The sequence below is a fragment of the Lonchura striata genome, chromosome 10, assembly GCF_050655825.1.
Source record: "Lonchura striata isolate lonStrDom1 chromosome 10, ASM5065582v1, whole genome shotgun sequence".
NCBI classification, from domain to species: Eukaryota; Metazoa; Chordata; class Aves; order Passeriformes; family Estrildidae; genus Lonchura; species Lonchura striata.
In genome coordinates this window covers 7,088,267-7,105,670 of record NC_140712.1, presented here as the reverse complement: position 1 = coordinate 7,105,670, position 17,404 = coordinate 7,088,267, and the positions used below count along the sequence as shown (strand labels likewise).

Genomic DNA, 17,404 nt, shown 5'->3' with positions numbered 1-17,404 from the left:
TTTGTTAAATGCAAGTTACTGAAATACTTCATTTTGGGACTAATTACACAGTGCATAGTTGCTCCAGAGATCCCGTGTAATTAAGGAGAAGGTTCCTGCAGCACTGCCATGATGTTGATGGTGCCCATGGAGAAGAGACTCAGATTTCCTGGTAGGGCACAGATTGTGTGCTAATTCTGGGGTTACATGGAGTGCCATGTGTGTTCTGTGCTTAGAGACAGTATCTCCCCCTTTCCTAGAGAGATCCTTGGATTTGACCAAGGTCCCAGGTTATCAAAGCCTCCCATAATTTTAAATATATGCTTAAAACCTTTTGAAGTCACCGGTGCTTAAGGACCAGCCTCAATTACACTGAATTTTGCTAGTTGGTCAGGGATGAATCCTAACTGATGCCTATTCTTCCTCAAGGACAAAACTCATCACTTGATCCAACACAGCAGGCTGAAAATGCCTCAGAGACTGTCACATTTAACTTTATTTCTCTTTAAACTCTTAAAAGCTTGAAAAGGTTTTTCTTTCACTTGAGAAACTAAATGAGAGTTTATGTAGGAGGAAAAAAATATCATCTTTGGCTATGTTATTTTACTGTGCCAACAACTGAGTGGGGAGGCTTGACAAAGGATTATGTAGTGAAAAAGTCCCAGTTTTCCAATGCTTTAATGACTGGACCTTTGTTTTACCTCTCAATTGTGACCATTTAAAAACTACTTGACTGACTTTGCCCCCAACACGATGTTGAACATGGCTTCATTGTCTTGGAGAACAGGGTTGAAATGAAAATGTAATTTAATGATTCAGGTGGTAACACAGGTTACCCAATAACTGCATGTGGAGTAGACCTTCAGGAGCATCCTTTGATATCAAAATGCTTCCCTAGACAAAATTTAATTTATCAGTGCTACGTGATTAAGCTCCCAAGTCATGTAACACTAGAATGGTTTGGTTTGGAAAGGACCTTCCAGCTCATCCCATTCTATCCTTGCCATGTGCAGGGACACCTTCCACCATCCCAGGTTGTTCCAGGTTGTTCCTGGCCTTGGACACTTCCAGGGATCCAGAGACAGCCACAGCTGCTGTGGGCACCCTGTGCCAGGGCCTGCCCACCCTCCCAGGGGACAATTCCTTCCCAATATCCCATCTGTCCCTGCCCTCTAGCAGTTTAAAACTACTGCCCCCTGCCCTGCCACTACCTGCCTATATAAAAAGTCTCTCACCCTCCTCTCCCATCTTTAAATCCTGTGTGAGGAATCTCAACTGAATGTTCAGCCAACAGCAAAATGAAAGAAAAGTGATTGCTTTGACTGAGTTGGAAGCAGATTTAGGCATCTTTGCCCAGAGGACTCTGGAAGATATCCAAGTTCCTCTGTCCTCTGAAGAGTTCAGGTTTAACCAAGGCAGGCTCGAGGTGGGAGGGGAAGCCAGCTCTGGGAGGAAGGTGCTGTGCCTAAAGGTGGCACAAGAGGACAGGAACAGAGCTGGAATTGCACCCCAGGCCCCAGTGAGTGCCTGTGCCAGCAGCAATCCTTGCAGGCTTGGGGCTGCTCCCTGGGGCCTGGCAGCTGCATTCAGCTGTGGGTAAACCCTTTAGGGAAGGACATTATTGCCCACCATCGTGGGGAAATGAACTGTAAGAAAAAGATAGTTTGGCCATGCAGTAGTTTTTTTTTAATTTTTGGGGAGGTGTGTTTTGGTAGTTTTATTAGAAGGCAGTGGTGGGTCTGTGGTTGGAAGCTCCAAGGTGGACCTGCCCCTCTCTCTCTTGCCCAAGGTGCTTTGTTGGGGTCTGTAGAAAATCACATCAGATAAATCCCACTTTGAGTGTCTTGTGCTAGGCTTAATTCCTCATGCTGTGTCTGTCTCTGAAAGGAGTCAGGAACCTGTGACTGTGGCTGCCCTCTCTGCAGTGACAGTTCTTTCATGCCTCCGCTTGTTCCTGTACCCTCTGGGTCGCTTTTAGTTCAGCCTGTTCCCAAAACAACCCCACAACGGCTGTGCTCCATCCCAACAGAAATAATAGCAGGAGGTAGAGATTCCAGAGGAATGTCCTTCTAAAATGTTCATTTACAGTTAGTCTGCAGCTCAATTTTTTTTTTTTTTTTTTTTTTAGGACCAATACATTTACTGTAATAGGAATGAGTCAGCATGGATATATTGCAGGTAAATCATGTCAGACTAATTTGATCACTTATGCTAATGAAATAACTATCAGGCTACATAGTATAAATCTATCTGGTTATCCATGAGGCTTTAAGAAAATTTTGCCTGATGGATTATGGTCCAAACTCCCTAAATGTAGGTTAAAATAATCTATTATTGAAAAGGGTAAAATAAAAAGGGAAGGAGGCTCAGAGCTCAGGGTCAGTGTCAGTGAAAAGGGGGCTGAGCAGCAGATCCTCTGCTGGGGCTCTTTAATATTTTTATTAAAGATTTACGGAACACAGCAGCATGTAGGGTCATTAAATTTGCAGTTACACAGAGCTAAAGGGATCAGGCAAGACTTACTGGTCTTTTTTTGCAGAGAAATTACTTTCTGGCAGTAAAATCTTGCTAAATTATGCAGGGAGATTGAAAACATGATCCTGACTGGACCAAGATGCTTCGTGACAGTTGCAGAGCTGGAGGTACAAACTGGAGTTTTTAGGGTGGAGATGGGGAGGTTGGTACTGGGAGAGTGGGGAGAGAGAAATCGCCTGCAGTACATAGAGAGAGTTGTCCTTAATTTTTAAATTTTTTGGTTCCTTAAGACACTCTCACCATAAATGTTTGCCCAGTAGTGGTTGATAGAAGGTAACTGGGAGCAGCTTCCAGAATGATGTGCTAACTGTGCTGCCCCAGTGGCAGAGGGACATGCCCTCCTCTTCCAGCCTCTCCAGGAAAAAAGCTCAGGCTTGGGAAGATGTTCTGTAAGTAGCAGCTGATTTGTCGCATGAGATTCTGATTCTGAGCAGGGGAAGAGTGAAAATAACAGGAAAGTGGTTTTTCCTCTATTTTGGTCTCTGATTTAAATCAGTTCCTGAGGCAGAATTCATTTCTGGGAGAAGAGTGATGCTTTTGAACTGAGATTTCTGCAAAGGGGAAGAACACCAGTGTTTCTGAGCCAGTGGAAGTGTCTAAAGGTGGCCAATTGCACTTCCAGCATACCCAAATGCCACACTCCTGATTCCTTCACCAGTGAGACACTGAACTGCAAACCTTATCATTAGCAGAAGGGCAAAAAATATGAACATCTAACCCAGAAAATAAATCTGTTCAATAAATCAAAGATAGAAGCAAAGATGAAATCTGAAATCCCCATGGAGTGAGAATAACTCATTCCTGGTGCCAGTTCAAAATCAACCACTACAGGAGAATGTAATGATCTTGGCGTTTAGTGAAATTAGACTTGACACTGGCCAGGGCCCTGTTATTTTGGTTAGTTAGGATTTGCAATTGTTTGCCACCCATTAGAAATCCCAGTAACCTGTTCTAAGGGCAAGCAAATTAAGATTCCCTCTCTGTGCATGATTACTCATCACACCACAGCTCCACGTTAATTGGAAAATAACTGGTGGCTGAGCACATCTTACCCGGGCTGTCATCGGAGCCCGCGAACGCCAGGCTGAGCTCACACACAATTTGTTGTACACACAACAGCTCACAAAAACCTTGCAGGAAATTAAAGCTCCAATAGCTTATCAGATGCAAAGATAATTATTAATCCTTAATGATCCTGGTAATTTCTTTATGGGAATTCACCTTCCCTTCCTTCAGGGCCTCCAGCATGAGAACACACGATTCCCTTCCTGAACCTCAGCTCTGGATTTTCTTTTATTCAGAGCCTGAATTTTATTTAGATTTTCTTTAGATTATTTAGTTTTTCTTTTATTGAAAGCCTGACAGAAACAGGAGAAGTCTGAGGGTTTTTTGACCCAAGCCAAGCTCCCAGGGTGTGGATCTCTGCAGGCTGCACTCACTCACAGACAAGAGGATAATCACGGAATCACAGACTGGTGAGGTTTGGAGGGACCTTAAAGCCCATCTAGTCCCAACCACTGCTATGGGCTGGGACACTTTCCACTAGAGCACGTTGCTCCAACCTGACCTGGAACACTTCCAGGGATGGGGCAGTCACAGCTGCTCTTGACAACTGTGGGTAAACTGTGAGCTCTAATCATACCACCTTCCCTCTTCTGCTAATGGGAATCTTGTTTAGCCAAACCAGAACAGAATGGAATGGAGGGAGATTTAGCTATTTGGGCTGTGTTAGCTGTCTGGGAAACACCATCAGGTCCTGCAGGGAGACAAGCAGAGGCAGAGAGGCTTCCTAGAGGTGCACCCTGCACTAAGAAGCAGGAAGGTGCAGGGAAGAGATCTGGGAAGTGAAATGCCCAGTGCTGGTCCACTCAGTGCTTCAGGAGGAATTAATTTGGATAAGTTTGGTCTGGCCCCATTGCTTAGAGCATTCAAATGTGGGCTTTGTGGGTCTCTGGGGCTTTTTCCATGGCTGAAAGGACTCCAGTTCTGCAGCCTGGACCTGCCTGTAGTAATTGGCAAAGGTCAGGAGAGTCCCCTCAAAGAGGCTGCCCTGCTCCAGACAAAGCAAACACCAACACAGGCACGGGATGTGCAGGGAGCTGTCACAGCAGCTCCTCCTTCCTGGAAACAGCAGAGGAAAGTTAATCTGGACGTGCACAGCCTGGTTTATTGTTCTGATAACATATTCACTCTGAAATGCTGTTGTTCCAGGGAAGCAATAGCTCCCAGTCAGGAAGTTGATTGTTTCATTATTAGAATCACTGTAGCTCCCAAGGGAAGGAATCACACTCTCTGGGCAGACTTGGATCTGCCAAGGACACTTGCACCTGGTACTCCACTAAAGATCTGGTCTATGGTGGAAAAGTTGCCACTGATGACGTGGGATTTAGGAGCCAAGACACAGGGCAAGTGGGACACAGCATTGAATGGGAGCAGTGAGAAGTGGAGTTCACCCAGTGACATGAGCTCACCCAGTGACACGAGCTCACAGCTTGCTTTGGCAGGAAGCTGTACAGGTAAGATCAGTTTACTCAATGCATTCACTTTTTTATCCAGGAAATACACTCCTTGTATCCCCCTCCCTGAATCCATGTGTTCACTGTGTATCCAAACAGCAGCTTGTGACAGTTCAGCTTGCACAAACCACGGCAGAGATAGAAAAAGACCTTTGTGCATCAGCGCCATGATGGATCGCTTTTTATTTTTGCTCCGATGCCAGGTCTGGATTTGAAATAGAAAAGCAGGATCATATTTTGTGGAGTAACTTTTGGAGGGGGCCCTGAAGGAGGAATGTAATACGGGCTGGAGAGATCAGACACGAACCAGGAGAACAAAAGCTGCCACTGTTGGGGATGTGGGAGCTGGTGCTGGATGAAGCGGGACCTCCCGCTGTTTGCGGCTCGCTGCTGCCGTGGCCAGGCTGGCATCCTGTGCAGGGGGAATGCAGGGAAGAGCCTATCTGTGCAAACAGAAGGACAGACTTAGCTCGAGAAGATGAGCATGCTGAGCTGGTTTCTGCTCTGTTACACCCTGAAACCTCACTGATATCCGTGCAGCTCCCCAGCTGGAACTCAGAGCAGACGGGGGTTCTTTATGCATTTTCTCCAGAGCCGGACTGGTGAGGATTTGTTGAGGACTGGAGAAACTGATACTGAGATTTTCAGCTCGGCAGGAGGGAATCTCTGTTTGCTTAATTTGGGAAGAGACAGCCTATAACTTACAGTATGTAAAGCTTAAGCAGAAGTATCCCCTTGTGTAGAGTTTGAGGCAGCCAGGAAAAGTCTTTCAGGCTGCCTGAGCCATTCCACAGGCTTCCTCCATTCCTTCAAATACAAAGAGATGCCTGCTCCAAACAGCTTGTGCAAGGACTAGACTCCAGAATAGTAATCCAATTATTCCATAGTGTAACCAACCCCCTGTATAATTTCTCCCAGAGGTGAGTTAAAGAGCAGCCCTTTCTGGAAAACACCTGACCTTGTCATTTCATCTGGTGCCCTGGGAAGCTCTTCCAGTGCTGGACATCCTCCATGGCTGTTTCTGTTAGGTTTTACTTCAAGGTTAAACTGGTAATTGTCTTGGAAGAGGTATCATTGTTCCCAAGAGTCCTCCCCACCAACTGCCATCCCATATCAGTGCCTGGAGCAGTGGCCAGGTCCTGTCTCGGTCACATCCTTGACAAGCTGACACCTCGGGCTCCTTCAGGTCAGCGCTGGTCACCTTCCACTTCCCACCCCCAGAGTCACTGTTTGGCTTTGCAGAGTTGCTCCTGTATTTTCCCCTTCTCCATTAAGGAAGGAACAGAGCCTGATCATGGCCTTCCAGCAGGTTCCTGGCGCTGTGTGCCAGAGGGAATCCTTCCTGCTGGGATCATCCATTGTCCCTTCTCAGCACCGAGGGATCACAGTCCCCCTTTGTGGCAGCTTTAGGGCCATGGACAATCTCCAACTCCTTCAAGTCCTTTTCCAAACTCTTCCTTTCGGAGGCAGCATCCTGTGAGTGTAACCTGTGTTTCTGGTTTCAGATTTCTTACCTTGTGTTTGACTGTTTAAATCGTGTTTCACTGGCATGTGGCCAGCTCTCACTCATGTCAGATCTCAGTGTATTGATAGCCCAATCCTGCTTCTTGTTCCCCTCCCACCAATCTCATTGGCATTGCAGACTTTCCCATGACAAGGATTTATATGGAGTCATTCAGATAACTGATAAAAATATTAAATAAAACAGCAATGGGAGTTCCACTCTTCTTTTATCCCAGATATTTTTAGCCAGTGTAATATTGCTGTATGCTTATTGAGTCGTGGCTATTGGAACATCCAGTAAATATGCCTTTGAAGAACAGCCAGTTTCCAGGAATGCTTTCCACCTTAAATGTGCATTCCCAATCTGTTATGCTGGCAGCTGAGGCCTGGGAACAAAGAAATGTTAAATGCATAGGTGTGTGTGTCACTGCTGGTGCAGGTGTTTGCACCAGTGTAACCAGACCATGCTCTGTGGTGTTGAGGCAGCTCGCTGGCCTTTGGGTCAGGAATTGATTCCTTGGCCTTCCAAGGTCCAGCAGGAGGTTTTCCCATGTGGATTGAAGCAGTTTCTGGGCTGAAGGTGCTGTTGTTTGGGAAGAACTCCTGTTCCTGGCTTTATGAATCAGAGCTAGGCCTGAGCTGCAGTTTACCACAGTCATGCAACTCTGCTTTGTGCTGTGTGTCAGCCAGGCTGGACATTGTCCCTGTGGTGGTGTCCTTCCCCTAAAACAGTGTTAATGCACATTTTGAATGTTTCTTTTCCGTTGCCAGCCTGGATCACAGCTGGGAGCAGGGCTGCTCTGATTGCCACAGACTGAGCTGGATCTGCAGGTTTATCCAGAGGCAGGTGGGCACAGGGCAGTGCCAGCATTCCCAGAATGGCAACGTGGCAGGATGATACCTTTGCCACAAAGGATGCCTTTGCCACCAACACTCAGGTTTGTGGGTTGTTCAAGACCTCTCATGGGGAGCTAATTTAGATCCCTGGTTATGAGATTATAAACCAAATATAAATTATTTATAAATATCCTCTTCACCCTCCAAATCTGCAGCTGCCACCTGGCGTTGGAAGGTGTGGGCATGATAGGATCTGTCCACTTCCAGAGGGCAGTGTTAGGTGGGACATTAAGGAGAGACCCTTCCTTATGAGGATGGGAGGCCCTGGCACCGGTTCCTTAGAGAAGCTCTGGCTGCTCCTGGATCCCTAGAAGTGTTCAGAGCCAGGTTGGATGGGGCTTGGAGCAACCTGGCAGAGTGCAAGGTGTCCTTGCCCACAGCAGGGGTGGGATGAAATGATCTTCAAGGACCCATCCAACCCAAACCAGTCTGGGATCCTGGGATTTTCTGATTCTACGATTTGCCCCTTTTGCAGCACTTCCCAAGAGCAGAGGTATCACTGTTTGGAGGGAGGGACAGAGGCAGCTCTTCTGCTGGCAGCTGTGTAGCTGTGCATAAATACATCTCAGGATTTCAGAACTCCTCAGAGCTGGCCAAATAATTGCCAGGCTGGTACAGCAGAGCACAAAGGCAGTGGTTGATATTCAGACCTTGGTCTTTAGCTGTGTAGGAGCTGAAAGCACAGGCAGGGCTGTGCCTCTGGGAGAGAGGCCTGGGCAGCCTTTGGCACAGGAACAGGAGCTCTCCTGTGCTGTGCTGCAGGCAGAGGAGTTTTATTTAAAGGAGGTGACTTGGCCCGTGCAGGGATGCCAGAGCTGCCCTACTGTGCACAGCCCTGATCTCACTGTGGGGTCAGCTCAGCACAGACAGCTCTGGAGGAGGGTCTTGGCTGGGGAGCTTGGACAGGAATAGAGGAATTCTGCCTGTACACAGTAGCATCCAAGTGCTCCATCTCAGGGCTGTTGCTCGTGGCACACAGGCAGGAGGGAACAAGAAGGGAGGGCAGCTGAAGGTAATTCCTGCTATATTTGGCTCAGTGTGGCCTAGGAAGGCTTTAGGCAACGTATCTGCCATCCCTGTCTGCTTTTCATTATTGTTTTTATAGCCAGAAATAAGAGCTTTATTGGCTTTATTCATCTCCTGTCAGATGCCCAATCAACATCTGGCAATGCAGTAATTCCCAGAAAGTGCTGACCTAGTGAGAGCCAGTGGAGCAGGAGGTGTGCAGGAAGGTTTCCATCCCCCTTTCCATCCCTGGCTGCCCTTTTCATTATCTTCCCAGCACAAGTGGGATGTGTACCCCTCCTCACTGGATTTCAGAGCACCAGGCTCCTGGGAGATCCTGGGATAGGAAGGCACCTGACAAAACAGCTGGGGCATGGAGATGGGGCAGGAGGGACTGAGCAGGACACAGGGCATTCCAAAAACCACTGCTGGGCTGGAGTTGGCTCATGCACAGGGAGGAGGCTGGACAAACGGATCAGAAAGGAGCTGATCCATTCCTCTGAGCAATGCTGGGCCAGTGTAAGGGATGCACACAGCAAGGCAGAGCAGCTCAGCTCCCCCTCCTCCCATTTGCCTTTGTTTGGATTTGCAGGACTCGGAACTCAGACATGAGAATGCAGGGATCCTTTCCAAGGGATCTGATAGAGTTTCCTGCATGTTAGAAGATTTTAAGATCCATTAGAAGATTGAATAGAGAGGACCACATTTTTATTTACTTGGGTGCATATTGGACTCATAATAAAATGGGGTGTAACAAGCCAGAGGCAAGTTCTGTTCCACTCGGAGATTAGCCGCGTGTGGCTGCTCCAGCAGGTCCAGCAGGTTCCCTGTCAGATCCTTGGGCTCCCACACTGGATCTCTTGAGCCCCCTTTTCCCACATGGTTCCACCCTGTCTTCTCCCTCAGGTGTGGGTGGCTAGGTTTGTGCTGGATTGTGGGACCTGCCTTTCCACATCTTAGCTTTTCTTTGCCCCCTCTCCTACATTCCAGCTCCAGCCAGTTGGTCAGGGCAGTTCCTCCCTCTTTGTCTGAGTCTTCTCCCCCCATGTGGGTCCTTTTCTTCTGGCCACTTCCATTGCAAGTTTTCTTCTTTTCCTGTGGCACTGTTCCTGTCCCTCTGATCGTGCTCCTGTCCCGGACCAGCTCTTTGATGTGCTTTCCTGCCCCATAAATCTTCCATGGGCTCTGCAACCCCTCTGGAAACCCTTCCCAAACCTCCATCCTGAGACAGCCTCTAACCAAGGCCACTTTGTGACTTCAGTTGGTTTTGTCACCTTGTGCCTGCACTTTGGTGCCCATGATGAGTGGAGCGAGTTCCCCCTTCCTCCTGCCCAGAAGCAGAGCTGGGGCAGATGGTCTTTGCTCCAGGAGGGAAAAGCTGTATCCCAACATGCATATTCCCCCTGGAGCAGCAAACCCTCTCAAGAAACAAGGACTCGGGCCCTTATAGCCCAAAGCAATACTGGGTACCTGCAGCCTGCTCCCATCCTGCTCCTTTCTGGGACATGCAGTGTCCCCAAGCCCCCAGAGCTGGGTGTCTGTGCCCATCCTCTGTTCCGAGCCTGCAGCAGAAGACACAGAGCACTCAGAGAAAGGTCCCAAACTGCCTCATCAGCTGCCCACTCATGTGAGCAAATGCCACCAGTGGGAGCCAAGGCATCGCCATCCAGCCCAGAATGCTCCTTTGAAGACATTTCAGCAACTCAATTAAGTTTCCACTTGTGTGTTTTCTTTTCCCCCCCTTTGCTTTCATGGTCATTTAAAACAAATAAAGTGAGCAGAACACGGCAGCGTGATAACCACTCTTTAATTCCCTTCCCACGGATCTCCTGATTATTTGGTGATTCAGTGGCAACGGGGGGAACATTTATGGAAAGGAGGGTGGGAGCTTCCCACAGGGATGACAGCCCAGAGCCCAGGGCCCCCGAGCACTGGGGAGGAAATTCGTGCCTCGGGCTCTCCTTTTCAGTGCCATGGATGTGCTGAGTGCGGGGCAGAGCCCGAGCCCTGGGCGAGCAGCGGCCCCGTTCTCAGTGCCCTCGTTGTTCTTGCATTGTGCTCTGGGGATGGCAGCAGTGCTCGGGATGTATTTCACGCTTCTGTGCAAACACAATATGAGATGAAGAATTCATACCCTCGCACAAGACCAGAGTGGATTTTCTCATAATAAGGAAAAGCAGCCAGATCGGAGCCTGCCAATTCCTGCCTCATGCTCCCACCTTCCCTAGGAAGTTCAGACAAGCCTGTGCTTTTAAACCGGTGCAGAGAAGTATATTGCACTTAAAAAAACCCCAACACAAATCCTTTTGGATGTTTTTTACGTTATTCCTCCCACCTCTGTCTCGGTGGGTGACTTTCCAGCCCTCCCCCACTTGGTCTGCTGGGTCTGAGTGTGGGGGTGGAGGAGAATTCCATGTGTTTTATGTGTGTGAACAATTAATAGTGGGACTGTGTCTCGCTGGAAGAGCATGTAAAACACACCCCAGGAGGGGGGAAAACAACTGCCCAGCCTGCTAAACACTCCAGAGCTTTTCCTGTCCTGGAGGAAAACATGATGTGGGGGTTTGCTTATTCACCAGCAGCAGTAAATAACGGGCCTCACCTTGAGCTCTCCTTCAGCCACTTCTGCTTCTCCCCAGCCTCCAGGCTGGCAAGGAAAGGAAATACTTGCTGTCCTCTGGGTGACAAATTGGGGGTTTATAGCTGTTCACATTTTAGCTTTTGTTTCCTCCCTGAAAAGTTCTGTTCTCATCCTTGTGGCTTTGTGTTTCCCAGCATCCGAAGCCTGGAGCGCTTCTGCCAGCCTGACACTGGAGGTGAGTTCTGACCTCAGTGCCTGAGCTCTCAGTGCCACATCCCAGCTGGGCAATGTGCATGCAGGTGCTTTTCCTGGGCAGGATGCAGGATGCACCCGAGTCATTCCATACATTTATAATCCGATCTCTTGGAACAGCCCTGTCAGCAGCTTTTCCTCCCTCGTCCAGTTCATGGAGATGTTTCCATCCCTGGAAGTCCCAAAAAGCCATGAGTGGCCAGGACCTGCTGAAGCGTGTTGATCCAGACACTGGATCCCTGAAACCTGTGCTTTCCCCAGCACCTCCATAAAGTGTCCTGAGTTAAAGTGATTCAGGGAGCACATTTCCGGACTGTCAGCGAGCTGCATCCATCACTCCCCTGAACATGCACCAGATTGTTAATGCCCCAGGCCAAATACCACGTCTTTTTTAATGCCTACCAAATGTAGTGCGTGCTGCTGGCTTTATATTTATAATAATTATTAAAGTAATGGCAGTAGCTGCATTCCTATAGGCTAGAAGTGGCCAGGAACAGACAAAAAAAATGATTCATTGTTCCAATTAATGCTCGAGCTCACACCGGTGATTAATTAGCCTGGCGATAGCGCTATGCAAAAGATCAGGGTGAGAATTAATAGGGAGACACGTGCTGACTTTTAAGATGGTTCCAGCACTCTTTAGTGCCTTTCCTTGGGCCTGTTTAATTAGAGGCAGCGGCACGGGCTCGCTCCGCTCCGACACCCCCGACGGCAGACACTGCGGAATATTTATATGACAGGGTGCCATGGAAAACTTCAAAATTAAATTCCCATCCAGGTCTCTAAATATAATTCTGAAATGTCAGAGATGCTGGGAAGAATGCTGGCGCTGGATGAAGTTGCTGTCAGGGAGAGGCAATAGTGTACCAGATTTATACAGGCCTGAATAGGCAGGTGACTTTTCAGCTCCGGTGTTTAAGGAGCCTGAGGTGCTCTGATGGATGTATTTCACCTGGTGGGAGGCACAGGATCCAACAGGAACACACGCTGGAGCCTTGTGTGCCTGGCCTGGATGGGGGAGATGCAGCAGGGGCAGCTCCCAGGAGCCTGCGAGTTCCCGGGGGTACAAACCATTCTGGAGCACCAACCTTTGGAGGTGAGCCCTGTTGGCAAAGTTTCTCCTCCTGGTTTTATTCATCCCTCCTGTTGCCTTGTTATCTCTCCTTTCTGCACATTGGTGCCTCCCACCACCCCAATTCATTTTTCCCAGTTGCAGCAGCTATTGAGTGGTTTATAGAGATGGGGTTGAGCCAGCCCCCCCCAAGCTGCTCCCAAATCGCTGACAAGGCCAATTTCTCTGTTCACACATCAATCTGTGAGCACCAGCAAAGTTCCATCTTGGCTGACTTAATTGTTAGGAGCTGCAACCCCAATGTCTTTGTAAATAAAATACTTGAATCTCATGGGGCCTGCCTGGAGAGAGGGGAATAAATACATCAAAATGTAAATGGATCCACAAGAGGAGGATGAACTGGGACTTTGAAAAACTGATAAAGCATCTTAGGAGATGCGTTGTCACTGCACTTTGTGCATATTCTGATGAAGCAGACAGTGAGGCTGGATGTCAGCCTGGGTAGGGGAGGGAGGGAGGGAGAGAGAGGGAAATGAAGAGGGAGGGAGGGAGGGAGAAGTGTGGGCACCAGCACACCGTGACTGCAATTCTTGTATGGATTGATTTGACTCAAATATATTCTGAGGCTGGTTTAATTGCTCCTTTAGTCTCAGGCTTTGATTTTCCTGTTGTTTTCACATCTCTGCCACTGAGTCCTTCCTGCATTTCAAGCAGCCTGGCTGGAGCAGTGTCCAGCCTGAGCTGCACCTCTGTGTGACAGGGAGTCAGCACCTGTCCTTGCCCAGCCCTTGCACAGAGTTTGACTCTGCAGCAAAGTGGGCACGTGGTAATGACAGCAAAGGTCAGGCTTTTGCTGGATAGGTGTTCTAGCTGTGAAACAGCATCGGGGGTTATTTTGGAAAACAAAGCCTGAAGCTGTTGGGACACCTTGCTCATGACAAACCTGTGCTGGTGTAACCCCCACAGGAGATGGGAGGGAATGAGGGGAGGGCAGCTCAGGCAGGAGAAGTGCAGTGGCCAGTGTGCATCCTGCAGGATCCTGCCTCCCTTCCCCTTTCCCTTCCCCTTCCCCTTTCCCTTTCCCTTTCCCTTTCCCTTTCCCTTTCCCTTTCCCTTTCCCTTTCCCTTTCCCTTTCCCTTTCCCTTTCCCTTTCCCTTTCCCTTTCCCTTTCCCTTTCCCTTTCCCTTTCCCTTTCCCTTTCCCTTTCCCTTTCCCTTCCTTCCCCGCGGTCCCGGGTGCCCCACGGCAGACGCGGCTCCGGGGCAGCGCGGCGGCGCTCCCACGGCGCAGGCGGCAATGCCGAGGTTGGCCTGACCCGCGGCAGTCCCTCCCCTGCCCTGTGTCAGGCAAGAGCAAACCTGTCCCCCGGGCCGGCACCGGGCCCTTCCCCGGGATTTTCCAGGCCAGGAGAGCAGGAGGACGCTCCCTCCCGCCGCGCTGCCTGCGGCGCTGCTCCCTCTCCGCTCCAGCCCTTGTTTTGCAGCGCGCCACGTGGAATTTTATCACCTTCAACAATGAAATCTGTCACCTTCAAGCTGCCTTATTGTGATCTGGAGACTCGTGCCCGGCCGCTGGAACTGGGCTCTGTCACAGAGCACTGCGTCCCTGCCCAGCACTTACGCCCACGACCGACTTGAGGGGACTTTAGGGACCCCAATTGTGCTGTTTTGTCCCGGGATGAGGTCGTTAATTGATCTTTTTCCTTTCTTTCTCTCCCTCTGCCTCCTCCTGTCTCATGTGCATCTCAATCTGCTTCACCCCCCCCTCCAGCTCGGAGAATAAATCCCACCAGACTCGCAGTCAGCCGGTGTTCAGGAGGAGATCTGGGATGTTAAAGAAGCATAAATACATATTTAAAAGGATGGCACCCTCGTGTTGCATCAGGTATAGAAATACAGCGGTTTGAGTCATTGCCTGCTGGACTGTCTGTGTGACAAAGTCATTTATAGTAAAGCCAGGGACTGGTGCCTCTTCAGCAGACATCGCTTGGATGTCACAGCTCTTCAAGGGGGCTTTGTGGGAGCCTTTCTGGGGATAGTTTGGTAATAAATTGACTTTTACTAATCTGCTTTAATTACCTGCTAAGACCAGAATGCTTGCTGCGTTTCCCTGGTGTGTATTGTAGCTGCATTTTTGCTTTAGGGGGTGAGTAGTTTCCCCCAAAATGCAGTCATGTACATTTGTGTACACATTTGTATGGGCTAATTATAAACTCATCATCAGCGTCGCAATATCTGTACAGCAAAAGGGTTGTCACTGCTTGGAAATGCCTGCTTTGGAGCAGAAATCAGGCCTTTTTTGTGAAATCATTTGGTCACATCTTTGGGGTTTAGATTTTCAATGAATAATCAATACCTGCAACAAAAGATTTAAACAAAAAAAAAAGGTGTTCATTGAAGTTTCTCCACAGGAAAAAATCGATCCCATGTATTATTAAATACAAAGAGACTTATGTCTTGAGTTTCATCTCGCCACAGCTTATAATAACCCTTCAGAAGCTTGAAGCAGGGCTTTTTTTCATTAAACAAAATGTTGGGTTCCCCTGAGCATCTCTCTACTTCATTACAGGCACGTGTTGGAAGTTGCCTGCACCCAGCAGCTCTGGCCTGGAGGGCTGAGCTCATCCCTGCCCTTTTTCATAAAAATAGGAATATTTCTTTCCAAAGTGGCTGCATAAGGAGTGTCAGCACATGAACAGTGACAGGGAAACACATTTTCTGGATGGCAGGTTTAAACATCTGCCTCCTGAGCACCTGGGTAGGGAAGTGGGGCCATGGAGAGGTCACTGGTGACTAAAGGTGCAGTGGGTGATGCTGCAGCTCATCCCTTGGTCTCCCTCAGCCTGTGATCCCTGACCTCAGAGAAATCCCCCATCTCTGTGCAGTCACTGTGCTCTTGGACACTTTAGGACATAACAGTATCCTAGGGCTGGGAATACAAGGATTTCCAGTACCATGAGCAAGGACCTGGGGAAAAACCCTAATTGCTCTGTCCCTTTATAGTTGAATTTTCCAGAGGTGGGACTCCAAGGCAGATAGGCAAACTTGGAATAAAGAAATGCTTCAGTCATATTTTCATTCCCCATGGCCAAGTTCCAGTCTCCAAAATGGGATTAGCAGGGTGAGATGCAGCTGAGTTTCAGCTTGCCAACCTTCAGCAGCTTCCATTGCAGCCCTGGGCCCTGGCTGAGCTCTGGGGATGTGCCTCTGTGGGATGTGTCAGGCAGCTCTTGCTGCCTCCTGCCTGTCCTAAGCCAGGGTGTCCCACTGACTGACCCAGCTGCAGAGGTTTTCTGACAAGCCAGTGCAAACCATTCCTCCAGCACACACAGATTTGTTTTGCAGGGCAAAAATAAGCAGCAATGCAAATATCATTCTCTGTTTCATTTCCCCCTGTCTTTTTTCCCCCTCTTTGCTTCAGGAAAGCTGGAGGAGGCAAGGCAAGACACTTCCTCCCACCAAGGGCTTTTCCTAAGATGCCTGCTGGGAATACTCCTGTGTGTTTCTCTCTAGGTGGGAGCTCTTTTGATTTTCTCACTGCCAAAGTTGCACCAAGGCGCCTGGAGAAGGATTTGCTGCTTGCTTATGAAATCCATTCTCCCTCGAGGTTCTGCTCTTTCCAGCTTGATAAACTCTTAATTCTTGCTGTCTAACAACACCAAGGGACTGTGCTTTGATGAGTGTTTGGTGATTGATGTTCATTTGTGCTTGCAGGAGATCAGTAACCTCATTTCAGTTTTGCCAGAACATCGGGACAAGAGCTCTGTGTCCTTCTCTGTTCTTGGTCAGGTGCAAATGAAAGAGAAAGTCCAGAGGCTGTAGCCTGTCCAGACCTACCCTCTCACCATATGGCTCAAGTCCTGGCACTGTTTGTGCCCCACTTTGCACAGGGGCACGTGGGAAAGGACACACTTGGCTATTTTTGCTATTGTTGTTTTATCTTTTTTTTAGTCTTGGTTCTGTTCATGATCTGGGATATTTGGAAGGAGCTGTTGTAACTTGGCATGGGAGTAGATTGCTTAAATATTACCTCACAGAGTCGATGTAAATTTAGAGTAGATAAGACTTAGACTCCAAATACCTTTTTTAACTCTTTACTGTCTTTTCCAAGTCTATGCCCTCTGCTCTTTCTGAGCTCTTTCCAGCAGTTTTGAGAGGAACGTGACTCCTGTTTTATCACTTGTCTGTGATACCCAAACAGCTTCTACATGGCCAGCAGAGAGATCTTTCATTCACCCCTGCATGTGCACACACAGAGGCACATCCTCTGGGGAAGGATTTATCAACAGAAGAAATCCCAGAGGAAAGATGCCCATAATGATGAATGCACAGAAAATACGCAATCCTACATCCAGATCTCCAGATAATATCATCCACCAAACTGTGACTCTGTTCTCAGAGAGTAAATGTCATTTCCCTTTAAAAAATCCATTTTCTTTCCTTAGGAGAAAGGACACTTGGAACACCTGTACCAAAAGGGAGGTGAAGAAACCTGTGAGCATTCCCTGCCTCTGCTGATCTTACATAGATTCTAAACACAGGTCTGGTTGTTTCTTATATATATTTATTTTTCCTCTCTGCTTTTTTGCTTTGAAGTATCTGCCTGCGTTCTCAATGAAGAACAGCTGAGAGATCAGCAAAATGGCTTAAGAATTCAGCAGGCTGTGAGCTATTTGGATTGAAAACAGTGCCTGGGAGAGAGCTCTTCACACTGCTTTGCTAAACAATCTCCTCCTGTCACCACCGGCGGTTGCTGTCCTTTGTTTGTCACCTTCCCTCTGACTCTCAAGGGCCTTCAAGGGAATGAAGGAGGCTCCTTTTCTTTTTTCTTTGTTAAATTCCCCCAAGTCCTCCTTTTAAAACCCACAGCACAGCCCTCATGGCCCATCTGCTGTTGTTTCAGGTTTTCTCCATGGCTTTGTTCACCATTTCCCCATTAAGCAAACCCTGGCTCCTTGGGAGCCACAAGCAGGACCCGAGTGCCACCCTGAGCTGCAGCTCCCCCTGTGCCAAAGCGGAGTTGCCCACAGGGCACTCAGGCACAGATTCTGGAGTGCCTTTAAA

At 48.5% G+C, this 17,404-nt stretch overlaps 1 long non-coding RNA gene across 1 annotated transcript in view; it reads left to right on the top strand.

The window, feature by feature from the left end:
* Positions 1 to 17,404, top strand: part of LOC110483939 (uncharacterized) — a 98,349-nt gene that overhangs the window by 61,980 nt on the left and 18,965 nt on the right. Inside the window, exons 5-7 of the long non-coding RNA XR_014957581.1 lie at positions 2,108 to 2,157; positions 2,561 to 2,621; positions 16,786 to 16,881. This is a non-coding gene — a long non-coding RNA (uncharacterized LOC110483939). The remainder of the gene's footprint in view (positions 1 to 2,107; positions 2,158 to 2,560; positions 2,622 to 16,785; positions 16,882 to 17,404) is intronic.